General features: G+C 37.3%; 1 protein-coding gene across 14 annotated transcripts in view; it reads left to right on the top strand.

Annotated features, from left to right (window-relative positions):
- The window catches only part of LOC311439702 (uncharacterized protein), a 238,835-nt gene that overhangs the window by 183,468 nt on the left and 30,365 nt on the right, over nucleotides 1-25,002 (top strand). For 2 of the 14 annotated variants that reach the window (XR_014694932.1, XM_084525721.1), the window contains one exon: nucleotides 7,925-8,229. The exons of the other annotated variants lie outside the window; for them this stretch is intronic. The gene's annotated coding sequence lies outside the window, so the exon portion shown is untranslated. Of the gene's footprint in view, nucleotides 1-7,924; nucleotides 8,230-25,002 lie in introns of those variants that run through there. 14 annotated transcript variants of the gene reach the window in all.

The raw sequence follows: 25,002 nt of genomic DNA, 5'->3' as shown, positions 1-25,002 counted from the left end.
GGCTCAGATGAAGCACTAGGAGTAAGTACTAGGAGCTCAGAAGGAGAACAGTTTTTCATGTGTTGCTGAGATCCCCAGGGAAGAAAGCTCTCCGGGGTGGGGAGCTGATATGTCTGAATAGCATTTCAGAATTTCTTGCTGTTCGTGGAAGGGGAGTTTTTTTCATTGAAGCCTGTTGGTGTCTCATGATGGACTACAAGTAGGTGGTGTCAATTAAGAGTCCCAAATAGTTCCTTTCCTCTGGAGGAGGTATAGCAGGTACTGGCCAATGCAGCTGTGGAGGATCACTTTGCAGAGAGGAGTAAGAAGCAGCCCTTTGTTTGCAAAGGGAACTGAATGCTTTGCCAGCAAGCATGCATCTTGATCTACTCCATGCTGCAGTTTGATCCAGTCAGGGATTTTAATTGATTGGTTTTAATTTTAATGGTTTGTTTGCTTCAGGGATTTAGCAAAAGTCAGAGATGAAGCAGGCACACCGGTTCTCTGATCTCTACACCAGCTTTCAATGCATTCCTGCAATGCCTCCTCTCTGAAAAAAGACATTCATAAATTAAATAGTAATGTCAGAGAAGTTACAAGTTTCTGACTCCACCAAAATCAGAAGAGAAATTACAATTATATAATACCTCTGATTATGCTCTAGGTTGTGCTTTTCTTGACACACATGCTACTTGGACCAAAGGATGCAATACTTTGACCACCTCTGCTTCAGCTCTGAAGCTCTTTTTCTTTGCCTTGATTTATATATTTTTTCCTTTTCATGAACAAGGTTTTCTAGACACTGATTTATTTGGGCTGTTGTCTCTCAAGTAGATGCAAACATAGGGGAAAATTATCCTCAGGACAGTTTAGCAGAGGTTTTTCTCTGAGTAAGAGGACTTTAGAAGACCTTTCCCACTGAGTTTATTGGTTTTCAAATGGAATCCAGGGGCCATTTATGAAGAGACTTGTCTAAAGATTGCACACCAAGAAGGGACTGTCATGTAGAGAGTGTGATTCACTTCTGTCAGTTTGCTGGCTGTAGTTTGCTGCATGGAATACTTTTAACCTAGTTGTATCATTCACAAATATCAGAAAAACAAGGTAAAACTACATACATCCTCCTGAGCCATGGATGCTATCAGGAATTGGTAATAGATGCAGTGGTTTTTCCATTTGAAACTATGCATTTATTATTATCAGTGATTAAAATCTTTCGATTTTATTTTCTGTCAGTACGTTAAGTTTTCTAAAATTCTTATTTTGAACACTTAAATGCTAAATGTATTATGTAACTTTTATTTCCTGTGTCTGGTGCTTCACATTTTGGAGGTGAGATAATGAATCGTATCAAACTCTTAAAAAAAAAAAAAAAAAAACTTTCTTTGCTTTTTTTTTTTTTTTTAAGTAGAAGTCTATAAGAACAGAATGTATTTCACTGTTGTAGAGGTAGACAAACAAACCAAAAAAAAAAATAATTGATGGGATCTACTTGGAAGTGATACAATATAGAACAACAAGGCATAGCTAGAAAGAGCTATGAGGTTACTGGCCTGTGTAGTGATAAAGTTGTATCTCCTTGTGAGGCTCTTCTTGCTTTTTAGATTTACGTGCTACTCAGTAGTATCCAGTGATATTGTCATTTATTGGTTTAGCTCCCAACAATGGGAGAGTGGGAGGTATTTGCTGCAGAAGGATAGTGAGAAGTGTAACTGAGGGACTGAGAGAAAGGGTCTCTTAAGTCCTGCTTAGGGTCTCTGTAAGTTCTGCTTGCAAAGAATCTGTGTACGTTATTGCAGAAATAAAGCAATAGACTGGAACTAGGTTGTAGCATGAAATAGCTAATAATACACTTGCAGCTTGTAACTACTTTCTTTATAAAGAAGAAGAAAAAACTCTTCTCCAGTGCTGCACCTGAACCACATGTAATTTATTAGATCATAGGTCAAGAAGAATCAGCAGGACATATGGTTTCGAAAACTAGAAAACAAGGACCATCATATTTCGTCCTGTTTCTCCTGTTGAGACTCGTAGACTCAATTTGACAGAAGCTTATCTTTTCAGAAGGCCTGTGGTGCTCAGAGGAGGATTTCAGAAACAAATAGTCTAGCCTTTGTAGTTTTTACTCTACCTGAAGTTTTATTATCTTTTTAAAAACATGTTCTAAATTTAATATTAAATAGGTTTCAAATTCAAATATTTCAGATTTCATCTTCTGTATTTGAACTTTCCACATTCAAAATACTATTATTTCAGTGAGTAAATATATTTTTTCAGATAGCATCTATATATGGCTAAAGACATCTGAACATCTTTTGTTTGGCAGTCATTCTTGAAATTGTCTGCCATTTAATCCTGCAGGAAGAGATCCCGAGATTTTTGACTCTCCCAGATGGGGTTTTGATTCATGCTTAAGTCCTGAATCTAAAAATTAGCCAATCTCTGAAGTTCTCATGTTCCTGTCAATTCATCTTCAAAATTGCCACAGGTTATACTATTTCTTTCCCTTTGGTAAGTTCCCTTATGCCTTACTGGAGAAAGATGAATTTTGTATATCTACCCACCTAAATGCATTGTTTTAATCATTCCCTTTGTTGATTGTTATCAGAAAAAATCACAACGTTTTCCAGGAGTAGATATTTGATTTGTATTTCAGCAATAGAAATAACAAATAGAAAAACAAAACAAGTCAGATGTAAATAGTCCTTATTGGAAACTACATACATCAGGGGAACCATAAAAGCATAGAGTGCGTATATCTCTTAATCATGGTTTTATATTCAATTCAGGTCTGGAAGTCTTTGCTGTATGGTAACTCTTTGGACATCATTTTTTTAAAATGGTGCTGATCTCAAGTGTCTCATGGTGTGCATTGGTCAACAGTACACATCACCCCTAATTGACATGCATTAGATTACAAAGTTAATCTTCAGGTGGCAATGTAGATAATATTTTCTGTCACTATCTTGGCTGTATTTGTTCTACTTGAGACAAATGTTTCATATAAAGGCAGTAAAACTAATATCACAATCCTTCAGGAGGGCATCTCAAACTTGACCTATAAAATGAAAGAAAAAAATACTTGTGCAGACGCAAGAAGTCAAACAATATGTTTAACCAGTTACATATTCTGAGGGGAGGCTTGTCAGGGTACAAAAGGGTCAGGTTCATAGCCTTTTCAATCTCTGTTTTTTTCCTGGGAATTTATCAGTATTTATACCATTCAGTGATAGCTGTAACAGCGGCGGAGATGTTCAGTAGAAACAACCTTGAAAGCCTGATCTACAAATTTTAATGAATTTTGCTTCCTCTTGTGAAAACTGATGCTAGCTTTCAATCAGATATTCAGACCATTTTCTTCATCAATCTTCTATTTCTAGAGTTGTTAAAGAAATTTGATAATTTCAATTGGTTTCCCTTTCATGGAGGAAAATAAAATATGGGTGCCTCTATCTTCCATCCCAGACTGAGTCTGAAGCCCTTGCTCTGGTTGATCAGCCTGCCATAAACTGGTGGACTTGGTCAGTCATTAGTTTTTTGTCTCTTTGGTACTGCTAATATATCTGATTTTTTTTTTCCATATTATCTCTTTCCTATTTTATTTTTACAAGAAAGTACTTTTGTGTCCCCCAGTGCTATTCAATAACACCTCTGTTCTTAATACATTCTGAAAAAGCAAATTGTTGGGAACAGTTCAGTGATAATTAAGTGGAGCCAAATCTAAATCAGTCTTTTAGAAGGACAAGCTTATTCTACCTGTCATTTCAGCTCTATTTCCCTGACCCAATTATATAGGAGAGTAGATAAATAAAGTGAGAAGCTACAACTGAATTCAGGAAATGAAAGAACCAGGAATTGCCTTCAAGCCAGGTATTATTTCCATGTACATATATATTTATATACATATATGTAAAAATCACGTTTTTCCCTACAATTAGGCAGACTTTCTGAAAGGGCAGAAGCTGAGCGTGTCAGCACACATTCAAGGATTTTGGCCAAGTGCAGAGGGCAGCTAGAGTTGAGAAGCAAGTTAGAAGAGCTCCATGAGCATACAGCTGTCAAATGGTGATAAAACATTCTTTAGTGCTGTGAGTTGTACAGCTTAGCAGGAAACTGTGAGATGTCATCATCTGGGCTGCGAGAAATGAATGGCTCTTTTTTTTTTTTTTTTTTTTTTTTTTTAAGCCTGAAACAGAGTTTATAATGTGTCAAGGGAAAGTGAGGAAAAGATTGTGTGTGTGTGTGTGTGCACCTCTACCTGTGTTATTCTACATGTGGGTGTGTGTCGCTTCAGACTTATGCTGATTTGACAGCCTCAGTGCCAGAACACACCAAGTAGCTGCTGGACATGCCCATTCCTGACAGCAACAGGGAAAGTTTTGAAATGCCTGGAAGGACAGCTCTCCAGCTCAGCTCTTCTGCCCAACTGGATTCAGGTTTTCAAGGGCTCTTTGCTTCCTTTAAGGCACACAACTCGACAATTGGCATCTAATGAACCTTCTGAAAATCTCACCACTGACTTTGCTAAGCTGAACTCTATCCATGAGATCTGTGAGTCCCACTACTAATATCCTTACTGAAGCAGACCATTTTTGCCAGTCTTGGAGGTTGTTTGACTGATGTGAGCACTTAGCTACCAGGAGCAAAACTGAGAAGTGCAGCCAAAATAGCCTTTTGAGTATGGCTTCATTAATACAAAGGTGACTAAAATCATGATCACAACTCTTCTCAAAACAAACAAACAAAACCCTCAATTTCCTATGTTGCCCAATTTCAACTGCAGGGTGCAAAGCTAGTGCTATTTCACAGATACTGTGCATGATATCCATTTTCATGAAGTGTATTAGATCCACTATCTGCTCCTTACAGCCCCAAATTGTTTCTATGTCCTATTTCTATGCTGTTAGCAGAGAAGGATTAAACCACTCAAACAAAAAAAAACCAACAAAAACAAACAAAAAAAAACCTCACATTGTATAAAACCTTTCTGGAACACAACACTATTCCTACTTGTAGATTGTGTCACTGAGTGGTAGAAAAACATTTAAGATTTCTATAGAGGAAGCATTAAGGGGGAAAAATCTGATAAATTCATAGGTGTCTTTTTTTCCTTACTGGGTGCAAAAAAAAAAAAAAAAGCTTACTGAAGTTATGGTATATTTCTTATTTGAAACCAGTGGAATCTTGGTTCTTTCATGAAACCACTTTTTTTTTTTTTTTTTTTTTACAAGCCCTAATCAGAGATGGAAAAACTGTGGCTGAAGAAAAGAGCACTTAGGTATTTTTTTAAACAAAAGTAATTGAGAGTGTGACCCTGAAGGAAGACACTCCCAAAGCCAAACTGAAAAGACTGCAAGAGGGCTAACACTAAACCTGAAGATTCCAACCTCTTGCACTGTCTCTAGGCATTTAACAGGACTGCTATCATCAGTATACCTGGTTTTAAAAGATTTATTTCTACTTACTGAGTATTATGCTACCTTCCTGCCATTCGTTCATTATGGGACAGACAGCATCTCGTCATCTTGTTAATACAATCATTGCCATGGTTGTGGCATTATGGCGAACAATGAACATGAAATATATGAAGAGGGGTTAGATTTGATACAAACACAGACAGATCACAATCTAATCCATTTTGCAGAATGGGATCTCATGTGGAATTCAAAATTAAGAAGATACTAAAGCATAAATCACTCTGAGCCTGTGCATTGTAAATAAGTCTTCCCTTAAGAAAAAAAGTTAATTGTATCATTCAAGATGTTTGTTTTTCCATGGAACGTATATTAAAAAGAGTGAATATATTATTTTGTATATGTTTTTATATATTACATTATATATATATTTATATATATTACAAGTAAAAGGAAATATAAAATTAACTAGCCTAAATTCCTCTCCCCAGTGGATAATACCAATTTCCTATTGATTTCACTGGGGTCTCAATTCTCCACTATATAAATTACTGAATTCTGTGGTCACAACCAGTGTTGAAACCTCTCTTGCAGCTATTCCAATGTCTGTTGGTGTGAGAAGTATGTAACATCCTAGTGAAGCATGTGACATCCCTTTTTGAATGCTCTTAGGTAGCTGCATGTTAATATTGGGAGAAGGCAAAACAGAGCTCTCTGGAAATGGGGACAGCACTTAACAGGGATTTACTGAGGCAGCATGGGCTGCCTGGGCTGGTTCAGAGTCTTATATTAAGATCTGGTAATTTTTTTTTAAAAAGTGAGTCCTTCAGAAAAGCAGCTCTTCTCCCTTCTTTCACCAAGCCTAGAGAGCTGACAATTGCTACGTGTTAATTCCTACATCTGGGACTGGTCTTTCCCTTAGACAGCATGGTCTGAATTATTCCTAGCAAAAGAACAGCTTTAAAAAGCAACCAGCCAAGAACTGCTTTATATTCATGACAAATTTAAATCTGGGGAAGAGTATGTACTGTACACTCAATATCACAGCAGACGGTACCTATAAAGCATATACACCAGGTGTTGATGTCAGAGACGTGCAGAAATATACAACGTGAGAGAGTTTCTTGGGGCAGTGGGAAGAATTACACTCCTGACAAAAGTCTCTTGTTGCACGGAGGTTGGACAAGAAAGTCACAAGAAAGTTTGTTTTGATGCAGAAATAAGTAAAGCCAACCTTTTGCGGAGCTTAGAGATGGATTTTGCTGGCTATGTGGTTCAGTATTCTGGATAATGGCATCCTTTCCAAGTAAGAATGTGACTTCAGTGCTTAGGTCAGAGATTTATTGGTTACCTCTTTCCTATTTAAAGTGAAGTGACTATTTGATTTGACAAAGTTGGCAGCTATTTCAGGACACTGATTTTTTTTTTTTTTTCTCTGAGCTGGAAATATTTCAAAGTTATTTGCATTTATCTTTTATAATTAAATGTCACTAGCTTAAACAAGAGAAAAAATGTTATTTTTTGGGTGGCCTAAGTGACTGTTGATATCTTCCAAACGACTCATGGGAAACTACAATGTGTTTGGGGGCAAGGGAAGCCCTTCCTCCTGCAGTGACTCTAGCTGTTTCACCCTCACTGCCCATGCTTTGCTGTCTGCCCAGGTTTCCTCTGGCACTCATAATTAAGCATGGGACTTCCACAGGAAAGTTGTTCCTGTGGACAGTATATTTATCAAAGATTAGGTGAAGCTGTTTTCTCCAGACCTTTCCATGGGGGTCATTAAGGTGGCAACATTAGTTTTTCAGCTTTAAAACATGACTAATAATACATTCTAATCTCACAGGAGTTTTATGCAGATAATTGCGTTAGGACAGCCATATATACTGTGGAAAGGCAACTTGGTATCTTAAAGTTCAGCCCAAATTAATGGTTGCAATATCAATGCTCTGTTGATCTTATAGCTCATGCTAGGTCTTCTTGCCATGTCTCCAGTAGTATTAGCAAGCTAAAGCCAGTTCAGATTTGCTTCCCCAAGCTGCAGACATTCCAATGTAAATTCAGCTTTTTCCGCTTGCTGTTATTTCTGAGATTCAGAGCAATGCAAGGAACCTAAAAGAGATCGTATAGAAACCTATGTTTCTCATTTTCTATCTTATTCTGGGCAACTTCTTGCTTTGAAACAAATGGGAGAGACACAGAGTATGTTAATAGAGCTTATAAATTATTATTATTATTTTTTTTGAGTCAATGAGGGAGCAGGTTCAGAGATTCCCATAAAGTTACAACTGTGACTGCAAAACTTCTGAGCAGCAGAATTGAGATCATCCGAGACTTCTGATACTGGAATGATTCAAACAGTTCAAGTTGACCTGAATTTTTAGAAACAAAGATAAAATCAGATCACAATGGCAGATGGTTTAGGAAGGCTTTTGGCTAGGATTTTCAGTGTTATCATATTTATTTTTTTTAAAAAAAAAAAAAAGCTTTCAGTATTTTCTAGCTGCAGCATTAACCCTTTTTTTCATGTCCAGGTCTTGATAATGAACAAATAAAAAGGCTTGTGGAGAGAAGAGAAGCAGCCAATATCAGAGCAACTCTCAGCAGAACTCTTCATAAATAACATGTTTCTTTAACTGACTCATCAGCGTCTCTGAAAAAAAAAATCTCACTTTTTTATCAATACAAGGTTCAAAGACATTGAACTAGAGAGAAACTTGACAAATATATTAGCACATTGTCTGAAATGGCAGCCCTGCTCAGAGTGTTAAGAACAGTGCGGTGTGTGAGGACAGGCAGGGATATGGCTTTTCACCACTAATTAAGAAATATTTGGGGAGATGAGGACTTGTTGGCTTTTAGTATCCCACACAGCACTTGCTGACACAGAGAAAGGGTGCTATTTTTCACACTCTATGCTGGACTTACCAATAAGAGAAGATATTTTAAAGTCTTAATGAGAGACCATCATTTGTATTCTTCATTGGTATCTTTCTAAGGCAGAACAGAACAAGATTTGAGTAAGTAATCTTTGTTTGTTCTTGTTTTAAAAGAATTGTCATTTGGAAAATCTGTTCTGACACCAGACAACCTGCAGGGCAACATGAGATAAGCAAAATCTCTCCATATCTTCCTGGAATGACCACAACCTCTTGAGGCTCTTCATATCCTATGATTACATCTTGTGGTCTATAACAGCTGAAATCCAGGAAGATTTACCAGTAGCCTAGCCATGACCTTATAGAAAAAGTTATGCTCTGATCACAAAAGTTTACTACAGCCACAAACAAGAAATTCCCTTACCTTTCTTCTCTTCTGAGACACAAAGCTGACTGAGGAGCCTGATGAACATTACAATTGTTTTTCAAGAACCCCTAAGCATGTTAGATTTCTAGTCTGTGTTATATGAGAACAAATGTCCACATAGCACATCTTCAGCAGTGCCCAAACATGACTGCTTAGGGAATAGAAAGGATGGCAGAAGAATATCACTTAGAAAATACACCGAATTGCCCCCCTAATATTCTTCCGTCCTCTAGAAAATTTCCGTCTCTGAGCCTCCCTCAGTCAGGCATTATTTTTATATTTGTAGTTTTTCTCGATGTTTTTTTTCTTTTGTGAACTTACCCAGTTGTAAATGTTGGATTCAAGAACAACTTATTATTGTGGAATAAATCACAACCAAGTGGTGGGAGCTCTCTGGGGTCTCCTGCCTTGTGTGCTTTACCTGAGGACTGAACCTACCTGGAGAAAAGCACTCACATGCAAAAGGAGATTAATCTGACTGATGGAAGGGAGAGAGCTCTCCTGATTCCCATTTGATTTAATGAATGTAAGCACTGATGAAATTTGAGTCAAATGAGGTAACCTCTGATATGTTTAAGGGGAGCAAATTGTGAACACACAAACTCTTGCACACCAACAATGAAGTTAGGCTATCAGTATATTTACCATACTTCATGACACCTGTCTAGTAATTAGTAGTCATATGCTCTGTGCCTTCACCTGTCATCTGTAAAATAAGGTAGAAGTTCTCACTTGACAAGGCATTATAATGATAAATAAACAATGAGCACATTAATATGTGCAACTACAGAGCTGATCTACAGATAGAAAACATTGACTTTTTTCCAAAAAAAAAACAGTGGGCAAAGAGTTGTCACATGAAAGTCTGTATCTGACCACTATCTACCATGGAGACCAAGGATTATAGTGACAGAAATGGTATTTGTGTTATCTGTTATTTAAGTATTAGTCAACGTCCTATGATATAACTCATAATTAAGTAACAAAATATTCCTAAAAAAAAAAATAAAAATCTGTAAAACTTTGGCCTGAAAATGCCATGTTACTGTAAATTACAGCATATTTATGGGTTCATCATATATATTAGTAACATAGCAGGTTCTTACAACCCTGTAAAGTTCTGTTGACTTCACTGTGGTATGAATTATCACCTAGAAATAGTACAGATACTGCACAGATATTATTACTGCTCCACAGAAGTATTGTCCATTTTTACATCCCTGCTCTTTCATCCTTTCATGTTATGTTACTCTAATTGTTTTTGGTATGAATTCCCTATCGGAGCACTAGATGAAGAAAGGCTGATTAGGTTCTTATTCATTTAATGACAGTATTCAGCATTCATAAATGATTTTACAGTAACAATCTTAAGGACACCTTCCCAATCAAGTGACTTTTTAATTTATTTTATTTTATTTTTTTTACAGAATTCTGTCCTCTCAAAGATAAGCAGTGGCCCGACACTGCTGTGAAAGTGATGCATGCCCAACCCACAAAAGCAGCATGTACTTAGAAATTATCATCCTTTCACACAGGGAATTTGTGTGTGCCTCTCTTAACACTTCAGTCTTGCAGATGGCATCCAAAGGATATCAAATGTACAGTATCAGCCTTTTCATGCGTTTTATGATGATTTCCAAGAGTAATTGGTGCTCATTACCATTCAGCTTCTATAAAAGTGTACTTAGAGTACATGATGAACTGGTAGGAGGGTTTGCTGCTTTTTGTCTGTTTTTATTATTATTCTTTTATGGGTACTACATGGCACAAAAAATAGTGGAAGAGAAAATAATATAAGGGTGAAGAGATCTTGGAGTTGTTTAATTTCACAGGCTTGCACAATGCTTCCAAGGAGGACCTATAAATGGCAACAGTATGGAATTGGAAAGAAAAAGAAAAAGAGAAAAAAACTTTGACTCCATGCACTGTTTCAGGCAAGAAGCCATAAATCAGCAGCAAGGTCATAGCAACAGGTCACACTACAGGTCAGTCCAACACAGGCAAAAATTTACTCTGGCATGGACGTAGGCAGCTTTTGATACCGCTGTTTTAGCTTAGTATGGAGTGAAGTACTCAAGGTAACAATGGCACTGAGTAGCATGCACAAAACTGGGAACCCCACGGACCTTGAAGATAAAGTCTCTTCCTCCTTCCCTCCTTGTGCCCACTCTTCCAGCTGGCTCATGATCATACATTACTGACGTGAGGAAGGAAGGCAGGCAGGCATAGGCCTGCCCAGGTTGAATATACCTCTTTCCTCTTTTCTTTCCTTCTCTTCCCTCTTTCCTTCTTTCCCCTTCCTTCCCTTTCTCTGTTCCTTTCTCCCTTTCTCTCCTCCTTCTTTTTCCAAACTATCCAAATCCAAACATTGCAAAACACTGTTTAGCCCAACTGAACCTAACATCCATGTAGCACCCCACCATTGCTCACCACAGCTTCACCTGAGTTCACCAGTCTGGATATGTGGGATCACTTGGTATTCTGACCTAAAATACTTGAGGTCTCCTCATACCCTCTGATGTATGTAGTCTCCTAATTCTCACCAGAGGAAAAAATTTTACTCCCTCCTTTGCCTTCTGCTGTAAGTTAACGTGACCTGTGCTATTCTACTTTCTAATGTACTTTTTATGGGGTATTATTATTACTTGCTTTCATAACGTTAATTAACGTCATGTATTTTTACAAGTGGTCCAAGTCTACTTAACCTGTCTAGCTTGTTGTATGCAACTTATTATTGATTCAAGCCCTTTGCTAGACCTTGAGAAAATATTAAACAATTACTTAGTGGAATGTGGCCTTTCTAAAAGCCATTTTCTTCAAAGGTCTTCTAGGAGTACGACCTTATTCTCTTTTCTGCATGGGTCTATCTTTCTCAATCTATTGCTACCAAAAAAAAAAAAACTATAAAAAAAAAAACTATAAAAAATGTATTTTCCCATTTTTATCACTGAAATGAAATTTGACATTGTCATAAAGAAGAGAAAGAAGTAGAGCATAGGCTGCTAGGCAACAGTCTATGGGAGAAGCATTAGTGGGACTCATCTGAGCTTGATCTACTGTGTAAAATCCAGCTATTCCCAAGCATCGCTTCCTCAAACTCCTCAGGTTATGTCATCCAGAGTCAAGAATCTAGGAAAATTCTCCTTTGTTGACTCCTCCTTGCTCATACTAATGTCCTTAGGTTTGGCTGGTATGTCTAGGACTTTGTCTATGTCTTAGGACACTCCACAGTGTGTACTTATCTAAATTACTTCCTCAGTTTCCCTGATGTGGGAGCAGTCCTTCCCTAAGTACTATGAAACCTACTGCGTATGGGTTCATGTCTGTGAAGGATACAAAGTACATCTACAGAGTGATGATACTACCTTCTTGTGCATACTCCATCACCTAACTGGTGGTCACATCTGAACTTGTTTCATACTGGCTAAAGTGGGATAACAGCTGGAAGATCAATCAAATTTTAGATGTTGCACAGCCAGGGTTTCATACTATCTTTTCATAATATCCAACATCCATTGGCATCTCTGAGCAGGATGTGTTGTAATTTCAGGACAAAACAAAGTTGATTTAAACCCTGGTGAGATTAGTTTATTTTAACTTGTTTGATTGCTCTCCAAGGCATTCTAGAAATATTCAGCTAGTCAGTAACACCTAAAGGTGCCTTAAAATAATAATAAAAATAAATAAATAAAATAAATAAAAACCCACCCCATCATCTGCTATTGTCATTACAGATGAAAGATAGGTTAGTTGAGTCTTGGATCACTTCTGATTTGACTTGGATATTCAGCATATCCTCAAGCACCTTCAGCATTAAGCTAAGTTACACTTTCTGACTTTGTCATGAAAGCACTTGTTCAGTTGACCATAGCTGAGAAGCTGTTTAAGTTGTCCCATAGGGACAGCAAGAGGTTAGGGACTGACTTCTGGTTCAGAGCCCGAGACTGTGTTCAGAGTCCAAGAAGGTGCTGCTGTAAGTTGTTTCAACCCACTCATTTGACTTCATGGTAGAGGGGTTTGATTACAGCTGAAAGCTGGGTTAGGAAGGCATTTCATCACTACTGCAAGGATGAATCTGGTTCAAAAACATACACAGGCTTAGGACATGCTGATTTCTTAAACAGGAATGTGAATTTGATGTAATTGCAGGTGTGGTGTAAGAATATAATCTAAATCAGCCAGTCATACCTGGTGTCTTAGCAGCTATCTTGGCTGGGTGGAAATGCTCCCTACTGCTGGACAGGAGGGGGATGGAGTGTAACAGAGAAAGATTGAACTGTACTATGGGGTGTTGCTTCCTGGGTAAGGAGGCACAGATACTACAGATCTGAGGGGAAAGATGAGTGAATATACATAAAAGAGACAACAACCTGAGAGAAAAATGAGATGTCACAATAAATTGTTCAAATCTCTGCTTTTGTGAAGAATGAAATAGTTTACAATGGTGACATCACATTATTATCCCTGCGTATCTGAGTTAACATCTCATTGAAACAAATGGGGCAGTTCACTCAAGAGTTATTGTACAGCTGTCTACAAATACAGGAAGAACATTACATCTTTTGTCTTCGGTTCCCACTTAGGGGCTTGACTTCACTATAGTTACCCCCAGGGCACTTATTTTTAAGGAAAGCTAATGAGGGAAAAAAGAAAAAAAAAAAAAAAAAAAGAGAGAGAATTTCAAAAAATTCAGAGTTGTATCAGTGCTGCCCACTATTCTGTGTTTCAGACCAGCCCATACCTGGCTTACAGGTAGCAGTGGACAGAAAATAGTAGACATTTTTTTCCTAATAAGTGGGAAATCAAGTAAATTTTAAGTAAATGCTTACAGTAGATGACAGAGTCCAATCTTTCATGACAGCCTGGAACTCTAATAAAAATCTTCATCACACCAATTCCCAGAGGTACAGAATGATACAATTAGGAATGATCGATATTCATCCATGTGCAATATTCAGACTCTGTGCCAGCCTCCCAAGGAAGTTAGATTAAATAACCACATTTCAAGTGCAGTCAGCTTGGTGGGGTTTTGTTTTCTTTTTGTTGTTTCTTTGTTTTCTTGGTTGCTTGTTTTCTTTAAGTAGGTAAGGCAGCCTGTGGAAGGCAGTGAATGTCAGGTGTATACCTGGAGCTGTATATGTTTCAGAAATTTATCCTAACAATCATCAATATAATAAATAGCTCTCCTTTAGAAACAGAGCCTTTGTTCATCATGCATTTGTGCATGCATACATAAAAAGACACCATCAATATTCCCTGCACTTCCATGTGTTATTGAGATGAGCTGGCTATGCCAAAAAGAGAAAAACTGGTAGGAGCTAAAAGACAAGATAGCCAGAGATGGTATCTATTGGTGCACAAAATTGTGTTTTCTGTGACAGAAACTTCCCTGCAGAGGCTGAATGGAGGATATCATGATTAGATAGCTTCCCAAAAAGTAGTTTTGAGAAGAGAAGACTTCTTTCATCACCTCTGCCTTGTTCAGATGATGTTAAAACTTCAAATATGATGCAACATGCAACCCAGCCAGCTGGTTTCAGAAAGATGCACTCAGGGTAAAACAGGCTCAGATAGCTGTTTCTGGAAGTAAGAGGAAAACAGATTCTATCTCAAAAAAAACTATAAAAGTTTGTCTTTTTTAGCTGAGCCTAAGTGGAGGCTGAGGAGAGTTAGATGGGTACTGCCAGATAAGTGCTTTAGAGATTAAAATGAATACGAAGGAAAAGAAATAGTAGGGCTAAGAGAAAAATCTTAACATGGGATGAGTATGTGGGAAGTGATGAGTGGAAAAAAGCTGGACACAAATGTACGTTGAAAGTTAGAAAAATATTTTCCATTTACCAGAGATGTGTTTTTAAAGAGAAACCTTCCAACTAGGTCAGACAACTACACATTGTTGATGAATTTTGGATCAAGGTCCTATGTAATGATTTCTTGGAGTGGTGGTAGAAGACTGGAATCTTAACTCTCCTCAGAAGGTGAGAAAACCAAAGCCATAGGTTATAATCAGTTTGGAGATCAACTCCTTTTATGAACCAGGCATTTTCGTGCAAGTGTTTCATAATTTGTAATTCAAAGCCACCAAATTCTAATCTTATTATAAAGGTCATAAAGATTATAAAGGTGCTATATAAGATGAATGCACATTCTCGACACATTGGTTTGTTCAAGTGATACTGGTTGCAAATTACACAAGTATGAAGAAAAACAGTGGTATATGCAGCCTGTTAGCTAGACTTCTAGATATGGTGGAAATATTGATTATATTCAGTGGTGTTTTGATGCTGGAAGATAAGGTGATTTGTAAAATTGGTTGAGCAATATTTTTTTCTTCTTTAAAATATACTGTAAATGTAGTTTCTGTGGTTGTTTTGAATATTTCTCTCTCTTATTTTTGTCTAGACTTTCATAAAAGCAAGAACAGACCAGGTAACATTTGAAATTAAAAAAAAAAAAAATCAAATCAAAAAAAAAAAAAACCACTTTCCACCATGCAGAGATTTAATTGATTTTTAATGAAAATGTCTGATATTTAAAGTCAAGTTTCAATCAAAGCACAGTTTCAAAGAACTTCTATTTTTTTAATCATTTTCAATCAAGCTGTCTTTGAGAGAGAGTTTTGAGAGAGACGTTTGCCGCCTGTCATCTGTGAGTTATCAAAATTTAATATATAATGTTCAGGGGAGCCCTGATTCAAAATACAGAGATGTGCTGTGCCTGTGCTAAAAAGGTATAAAAAGTGAATGTGTACTACAATTACACAGACAACGTCTGCTGTATTCATTCATCATTGCACATAGAGTTATAAACTACAATGCAATTCTTTTTTTGACACCTGGGCTTGCTTTAAAACAAAAGCTGCACTTATTCCTTCTTTTGTATCAATCAAATACTAAAACTTTTTTTTTTTTTTTTGTCTTCATTTTTTCCTGTTCCCTTTGTCCTATCCAAATAATTTCTGCTTGAAATTAACAAGTTATTGTGCTTCTTGCCTCCTAAGAGTGAGAGATGCAGCATGATGGACTGCTGTGGGGGTATCAAATACAGAGAAGTGAATTTTGGCAGCACCCTTTATTGGCAAAGTGCAAACACTATTAGGATTATTTGATACAGTGCAGTGTTAAGAATAATTTAAGATTTAGGCAATAATTGAAGAACATGCCATTCTGAATTCCCTGACTACATGAAAGGATGGGGTTGAGGGAAATCTGAGATTCTACAGGGAAATGAAGATGAATAACTGGGAGAACAGGGGTATTATCTTTCTCGTTCATTGCCATACAAAGCCAATCTGTTTAAACTCTTTTCAAATAGTGAAACCATAGGGTCGCTTGACTCATGTTTTATAAGGATGATTTATGAAGGGCAATGTGGTATATGGTTCTTTTATGTGAATCATTGCAGCTTTTTTAAGAAATAGATTATACCAATAAAGAAATAGCTCACACACACAAAATAAATAAATAAATAAATATACTGGTTTCTTTCTTCTTTCCTTAGAAGCAGGAAGGGCCCTCACAGACAGCCTGAAGTTTCTGCTCCTGTAGTTCATGTGGAAAACATGTCATCTACAGAGGGGGTGTTTTAATTAATTACTGTCGTTGCTTCAGCTTTCTCTGAGGATTTAATAGATAGCTGGCAGCAATTCTTCAGCAGCTTTTCAGGAGTGAACTTCTATACATTTAATAATATTTTTTCTCCCTAGACTCTAAGACATTGGTGCAATTCCTACTTACGCAATGTAAAATTTTAGCCTATATAAAAAGTTATGTAAAAGCTTACATCTAGGAATAATTTATTCCGATGTACTCAGTGATGTTTTTGGAAACAGGTCAGAGGTCGAATGATGTGCTGTGAGAGTAGTCAGGCTGTGCAACTCTCATGTATTAGAAATGCACAACTGTGCTCTTTGAAAAGGAGAAAAAAAAAAAAAAAAAAAAAAGAGCCCAAGACAGGTGATTTAATCATACCTTCCATTTTTGATGAATGTCCTACACTGCCTGGTTCTAAAGCACAAATTCTTTATCACTGAATCCCTCAGGATGATCAGGTTTTCTGTGGTGAAGTTAAATTAATAGTTTCACAAGTAATTAAGTTCTGGCTTAGCTTTCCAATTTGCTCCCCAAATCATGCAATAGCAGCTTGACAAAGAAATTGAAAGTCTTGTAGTATATTTGTTATTGAGTTGCTTTAAAAGAGTGAGTCCCTTTGCAGATTTAATCTGTCATCTGTTTATTAATTACTATGAAATCAGAACGTTCCTATGTATGAAAAATGGGGAGATATGTGTAGTAAGTAAACCACAACTGAGCTTGATATGTAATGATGAAGTTGTTCTAGTTCAAACAGAAATTAATTCAGATCTTTTACACTTTGCTGTACAGGGGATAGACTGGATGATAACACCACACACTCTGGTTTCTTAACATATGAATCTGCTAATTAACTCTACCTTGTGTATTATGAATATATCAAATGTTTCAAATCCATCACAGAATCACAGAATTTCTAGGCTGGAAGAGACCTCAAGATCATCGCCATGTTGCAGTTTGTTAGTACAATAGCAGTAGCAAGTATCCTAATCTATTTTATTCTTTTTAATTTTTCAGTCAGATAAATAGATGTTTCTTACAGGTGAGGTTTAAGGGGAACAGCATGCATACAAAGCCCCAGCTGTTAATACGGGCAATTCTTGTCAGTGGTGTGAAATTTCCCCCACCCACACACAGAACACATCTTTTTCAATCCTGCTGCCTGGACCTGATAATCATATTTAAGAGGTGGTGTTATGTTCCCATCCTTCACCTCTTTATTGATATAACATGGAGGAAGAGGAAAAACAGCTGTTTTCTGAGGGCGTTTTGGTATATTCTCACTGTGTGCAAACTGAGATATTCAAAATCAAGGCAATGTTACATTAACTTGGGCATGTGAGTAGTGGTGGTTTGTTGGTGTTGGTTTTTTTTTGACTCTCTGTGATAACGACTATGACAGGAACTGGAGAAACAACTGGGGAAAGAGGAGGAGATAAAGATTTTCACACGTATCAAAATGAGGATTAGTTTTGAAAGCCTGTGTTTAAGACACTTGTCACTGTTGCTCCAGTTATTTCTGAGAACCCCTCTGTATTTCCAGGAGTTTGCTTGAGTCAGAACAGCTGAAAAACAGTGTTGGCAGCATGTAAGTTTTCATATACTGCTCTCAGTAATAAGCTTCACCTCTCCCCATGAAATGCTGAAGGAAGGTACTCTTACTCATGGTGAATAGTAAACAAGTGGAATAAGACAGTGACGTTGGCTGTCCTCCAATGACTTTCTGTTTATGAAATACTTACTAAATAAATAACCAAAGTTGTTTCTTTTTTTTTTTTTTTTTTTTTTTGTCTTTTTCTTCTGAACATTTAATGTGGAGGTTTTCAAGCTGATTGCTGTCTTTCATGGAAAGATTGATATTCAGTAGTACGAAGAGAGTGCAAGAAATTATACCAAGCTGTGTTTTTTGTTTTTTGTTTTTTTTTTGCTTCCATGGACCCTGATTGCCTTTACAGATATGGCACTAGCATTTTAGCTGGTAAAGGAGAGGAAACAGATTCTTTAAAATGAAATTAATGCACTTTTATTCTCCTCTATGGAGACTCTTTTGTTTGTTTGGATGTAGGTAGGAATAAGGGTAATAGGAATGTTCTTTTACTTCCAAGATGAAAGCTAATAGTCAGTGCCACTGCAGCAGAGACATGTAAGGTTAAGGAAACAAATCATACCATTATTTAACAAAATATTCTCTGATTAAAACAACTGGTTTCAAACACTGGACTTGCCAAATGTCAGCAAAACCCAGCCAGGTGACTTGAAACAGTCACTTGAAACATTTTAATGAGCCCTTTATAAAGAGCTCTGCCAATTTGTGTCAGGTATACATTTACTAGTTTATGCTGGCAGATGCAGATTTCCAGGCTTTTAGACTAGCAAAGACAATATTTTTCTTCGTGTGTATGTGTGATTTGGAGGCAATAACAGCATTAAAAATCAAGAAGTGAATTTTCACAGAACAGAGCTGGTGAAAAGAAATGCCTTTGGTTTTAACCTCTGACTTTCTACTTACTAAAAACCTGCTGACACTCTCCCATCATAGCACACAAGTTTGGCATCTGATTTTCACAACCAGTAGAAGCACATCTCATACAAAATTCAACACCTTGCTAAACTAGTCAAGTACAAAATCATGTTGATTAAATGACTTTGTGTCATTTGTTAGCTCCTGATAGTTCACTGCAATATATCAGTTTAGTCATAATCTGTACAAATCGCACGTGCAAGCAAAGCATCCTGGAGATCCCTTTCCAAAAATGATGAGCTACCAGATTGAACTCAAGACAGCAGGCAAACGATGCAATAATTTTGCCCATGCTGGCAGATTTTGCTGCTTCAAACCCAGAAAGAGATGGAGAGAAAGAGACAACAATTTCTTCTAAGATAAATAAACCCTTCTTAGTCCCTCTTCTTCTCCCACACCTGACCTCCACCAAAACCCTGCTAGCTCCTCCCAGCTTTTCTCAAATGTCTGATCTGCCTTAAGATGGCTTTGAGGACCCTGATAGATAATTATGTAAGAACAAAGTGAGCATTTATTCATAAGCTGCAGTCGACCTACATAATGCATCTTTTCCCCTGCCAAATGTTTTTCCCCCTAGGATTAATATTGTTATTTATTGCATTAAATGAATTAATTATTTCTACTTCTTTTTGGTAACACTTTACAATAAATTTGATGTCTGTTTCTTGCTTAAGTACCAGTCAATAAATAGGACAACATCTTTTAGCCAATGAATACCCAGCTTTCAGTTCAGCCGCATTTTAGGACATATGCCAGGAGTATTCACAGACTTAAGTTAAGCAAATGCTTAAGTGTTTTTTTCTTGGATGAGAACCACTGATTAGAATTTCAGAGGACTGATGCATTAGGACAATAATACATTGCGAAAGAGGAAGATATAATTGAACAGCAGTTACGATGATGTCTAAATTGCCTTCTGGATGAGATTTCCCATGTTTTGAGTGGGTGTGAAATAATTAAACTTTAATCAGCTACAGAAATGCTAAAAAAAAAAAAAACAAAAAAAAAAACATATTTACCAGATGACCGAATGAGATAAATTAATACTTACAAGCATAGTCTAAGTAATTTTTTTCTTTGTGAATAAGGAAATAATTTACTGATTACAGGCCTCTAAACTAGTATTTGGATCAAGAGCATGCAAGTGGACTGCAAGAAATACTAATCAATGCTAAACAATCTGTCTCGCAAGTGGGTGATGTTAGTGTTTGGGCAACTTTGCCACAAGATTATCTATCTCCTTTCTGCTATTATTGGGGGCCCACTGTGATAAACCATCAGCTTGCAAACTCAGAACCTTAAGAGTTCAGGGATATTCAAATTTGTCACTTTGATACATTAGAAACAGAAAGATAATGGGATCATTGGATGGATGCTGTCTGTGAAATATAGATATAGAATCAGATTAAATACTTCTCCCACATTTGGGGAATATTCACAGCTGGGTTGTGGTTCCAATGTCTTTTCAGCCTTTACAAGCTGGTCCCCCACATTAATTCAGGCTGTCCCTTTTCTGTACATCCCTGAGACTCTTGGTCTTCTTCCAGAGACATCAAAAAGCCCAGATTCAATTCTCACCTTGAAGCTTTAACAAGCTGCAAGGACACCCTCTTCAAGCCGCAGTTGCACCTGTCTCAAGGCCCCCAGGAAAACTCAATGTGCTCCCAACTACAAAGAACCACCCCCCTTTATTTTTCGGATAAGAGATGTACATCAATATAAATACTCTATATGTCATCTACAGCTACAGATGTAGTTGTCAATATAGAAAAAATATCATCAGTAATTTTATGTCTGGCTTTGTTTTTCTGATACAATCCTGACTTTTCAGAGGCGAAGTACCTCAGGTTATATTCCAATGGGCCTTTTGTTCACTGACTTCAGTTGTCAGTTCTGGCTGAGGGATTTGGCTTTGCTCTTCACTGAAGCATTGTTTGTAAGGTTGCTTCATTTCAGATTTAACTGTTCCATGTAAAACACCTCAGGAAGTTATATTTCTTATTCTTTCTGTCTGAATTTCTGCTTATGAATCTTAATATCATTGTCCTAAAACTTTTATCACAAAATAAATAAATAAGTAAATAAATATTGTGCTTAAGGAATTGATGAATTTGGTGTTTTAATATATAGAAACAAATATATTAGCTACATTAAGACCTAGCTTTTTGCATGTGTTCCTTCATGTATCTTTCCATTTAGCGCCATTTTACAAGCAGTCAAGTTTTAGAACTATGAGCTTCACCTAGCTCTGCCATGGACCATTCTACATAATACAGGCTGTATTAGGTCAGTCATATAGGACTGGTACATGCTATATTGGCCCAAACTGAAAGAGAATATTTAATATAAATAATGGTGAAGATATTTTATTTCCATTCTATCCAAATACTTACCTGGTGACTATTGGAAAAATACCTATCTTTTGTTTATCTGTCTTAATTACACACGTTCAAGTAAGCATTGATAGCCTGTTTTCTTTCTTTCTGTCTGCTTCTCTCACCACCAGTGTAACTAGAAGAGATTTAGAAGTCAAATCTGAAGATTTCAAATTTTATCTCATCAACAGTGAATTTGATGGAAAATGTCCTCTTGACTTCAAAGAACATTGAATTGTGCTGTTATATAAAATGTCTGCGATAAATCTGGAAAATTAACCTACTTACGCTTAATGCCCTGTTCAATATCTTAATCATTCATTGAGAAAATATAAAATCATCATCACTATTATATATCTTCATTAAAATGGATGGGAACAGCATCTTTGATGATCATAACTTAACCAAAACAGTACAAAAAATCATGTCTAAAAATAACCAGCCTTCTAATACAGATCCTGGGTGCTTGCAGTTTTGACTCCCTCACCTTCAGTCCTTAGCCAATTATTAGCCAAGATTCTCTTTTTGCATGTAGTAATTTAACTAAGCATCAGTTTTGTGTAAACAGAACATGCCATTCATTAATCCTGCAGTAACAGCTAGTGTGTAACCTTAGGTTTCTCAGCGATGTACAAATGTTTGACAAAAGACTAAATATGACAATTAAAGCAGCTTCCTACATCAAAATAGAATGGTTGCAAAGAGCTCTTTCACTATTGTATAGTTATCAATCAAACAGCTGAATGTGAGCTAATAAAAAAGTCACTTTCTTTCTGCTGCCTACAGCAAGAGAGAATAATAGTTGAGAAAGGGCATGGATGGGAACACCTGGAGTAGATAATTGCATGCTGCTTACTGGACTCTCTGGCTCTATTTTGAAGCTTGGTACAGTAATAAGGAATAATGCAGCAACTGGGGAAAGCAGGATCAGCAGGGCAGATTATTTTCCCTTCTTCCAAGTCCATTTGCTAAATCTTTGTGTTTTGAACTGCATTGAAACATCCTCAGAACTAGAGATGCAGCAGGAAGCTAGTCAGAACTGCTGAGTGCCTTGTTCTTTGTGTCTTGGTCCTAGCTTTGAATCCTTCTCTAAAGGTTGCAGAGAAAATAATAATAATAATAAAGTTCTTCATCATCAAAATATGCATTTAGACAGTGCATCCACGATTGCTGACTGTTTTCTTGGAACAGCTTCCAGTTTATAACCAGCACAGGTTGTCTGCCCATGTTGGGGGTGGCTGGACTCTGTGGAAGGACTGGAGGACCTGTTTTAAGACTTCTCTGAAAGAAGTCATGGATTATTTTGAGGAGACCAGGATAACACTAGAGCTGGTGGACACGTACAATTTGCTTTGATCAGAAGTTAGGAGATAGCTGGGACAAACCAATCCATAAGGTTACAAGCATTCCTGGATACACGGACAGTTCGGTTGACCCAGTGTGTTTTTGGGAATCTCACACACTTCTCTGGGGAGCTATTTTCCACGTAGAGGTGACAACAAAAAATACCCCAACTGTTTCAAAGAAGATAAGTCTGTGGATTTTAATTAAAATCCACATTAGTGACTCACCAGGTATTGCTGTCATGGTCTCTGAATTGCGGTCCTGGCTAAGAAGGGTGTTATAGCCCTGAGTACCTTTCACGCAACTTGTGTGAGAGTTTTCCCACAGAGATTTCACAGACTTTCAGTTCAGGTACAGTGGGATGTGTGACTGAACTAGGGACCTCAAGAGAAGGAAGGATATCACAAGGATGTGTTGTCATGGATCATCTGCAATAACTGATCCAATATAAGGCAATCATAGGAAATAACACACAATTAGGAATATTTTAAGTTGGCCAAGTATGAAGTTACAAGTGAGCAGAGCACTGCTGGAGTTCGCAGGAGAGCTTACTTCAGGGTGAGTTACTTCCCCTGACAAGACAATAGCATAAACCTTTACTGTTTTTTGTTTGTTTGTTTGTTTGTTTGTTTTCTCCTCACTCAAGCTTTACCTACTATTCCTACAGCCATTGTTACAGTGTCTTTGAGCTCCAAGAGTCCAGAGGGAAAGGTATAGGCTTTGCAGACTCTCTCAATGCAGAGATATTTGGAACAGCTGAGTTGTAGGGGGTGAGGAGGATAAGACCCCCACCACTTCACCTGTCAGCATACACAGTCCTTATTTCTTCCCTAAAATGCTCTAGGACTTCCCAGGCAATTCATGTGCTGACTTGTTTCCTATCTGCAGGTTTTCTCTGATTGGTATCAGTGCTGTGGCACACTACATATGCTGATCTGTTAGACTGAGACCCTCTGTGTGATGCTGCATACCCTATAAATTTTAAATTTAAGCAATTAGAGACACTTTCTTTATTGGATTAATGGAGAATAAAATGAAATGCTGACAAATTGATTGGCTCTCCTGTAGGTAAGGCAAGCAGAAAGAAAAAAAAAAAAAAAAAAAAAAAAAAAAAGTGGAAAGAAAAAAAAGAGGAGAGAAAAGAGAAAAAATAAAAGCAAACAAAAAAGGATGTTCACTAGTCTTTCATGAAAGCAAATAGCAAAGTATTTGGCATGTTGATAGACTCTCTATCAATCTGCTTTCTATGTACTGACCAAATCACTGCAAATATTTGCCTCCTGGTGACAGGCAAACAGCAGGTCAATGCTGAAAAAATGGATTATATTGTTTTTTAAGTCAAAATTGAATACCTCTTATTTTCTGGCTCGGGGAAAAAAAAAAAAAAAAAAAAAAAAAAGGTAGAGTCATGGAGGTCACACAATAATTATCTCAGTAGTTTAAACTGCTGAGATTGAAGGAAGAGCTTAGGGAGAATCAATAATATCCTGAGCTGGAAGGGACCCTCAAGGATCATCTAGTTCACGCTGATTCAAAGCTGGGTTTGTTATGAATGCTAATACTAGAAGTAGGCATACCTTGATTTTGAAGAAATTTGTGCTAGAAAGGCTGGCTCTGCCTCGAGAACAGTTCTGCACACTCTAGCCAGCTAGCTGGGCTCTGATCTTCTACCTATAGTGACTTGTTTGGACAGAGAGGATGTATTCCTATACTGCTCTCCCATACACTGTGCTGAATTTCCATAAGGAGTACCATGGTCCATGTGGAGTTTGTGGGAGGACAAGATGCTCAGCTGTAAATTAAAAGGGAAGAAGGAGCTCTGGGTAGGACAGTGGTACAAAAAAGTGCACCGCTCTTGGGATATTTTGTTCTTAAAAGAGAAAGAGAGAGAGAGAAAGAAGACCTTCACCCCTCTGGGGAGGAAGCTTGTCAGCTCTTCCTCTCTATGGTTTCTTGAGAATTTATATTCTATATAAATATTTTAGCACTTCTCATTTACTAGGTAACCTCACTCATATGTATTTGACACACTCGAAGCAAAACTTTCCTCAGTGCAACAGGAACAGCTTTAGACGAGCCTGCTAAAGTCAGAAAGGGAGCTTCACTCCATGATGGGAGATGGATGGCACTGCTGAAGAAAAACCATGTGAATAATTCATGAAGCATATTCAGATGCCATGTGATCCTGAACTAGCATGAACACACTATTTGCTTTGCATTCATAATGTTTCATTAACCACTATAGAGATGAGCAAAGAAAAGTCATTAAGTTTAGTGTAATGTTGTTTTAATGCTAATTCTTGGTTGTATTACTATGCAAAGACTGTGACTACAAGGGAGTTGGGCTGCTTCCATGAGTTTGCTTTCAAAATCACTCCCCACTCAGGGGAATATTTACCGGAGAGCGACTTCATCCTCCCATCTCCCAGCTCATAAAAAGTGCTTGAATCATCTGAGATTTCAGAGCAGAGGGA

The sequence above is a fragment of the Aythya ferina genome (assembly GCF_964211825.1).
Source record: "Aythya ferina genome assembly, chromosome: 7".
NCBI lineage: Eukaryota > Metazoa > Chordata > Aves > Anseriformes > Anatidae > Aythya > Aythya ferina.
This window is presented reverse-complemented; position numbering and strand designations above follow the sequence as displayed.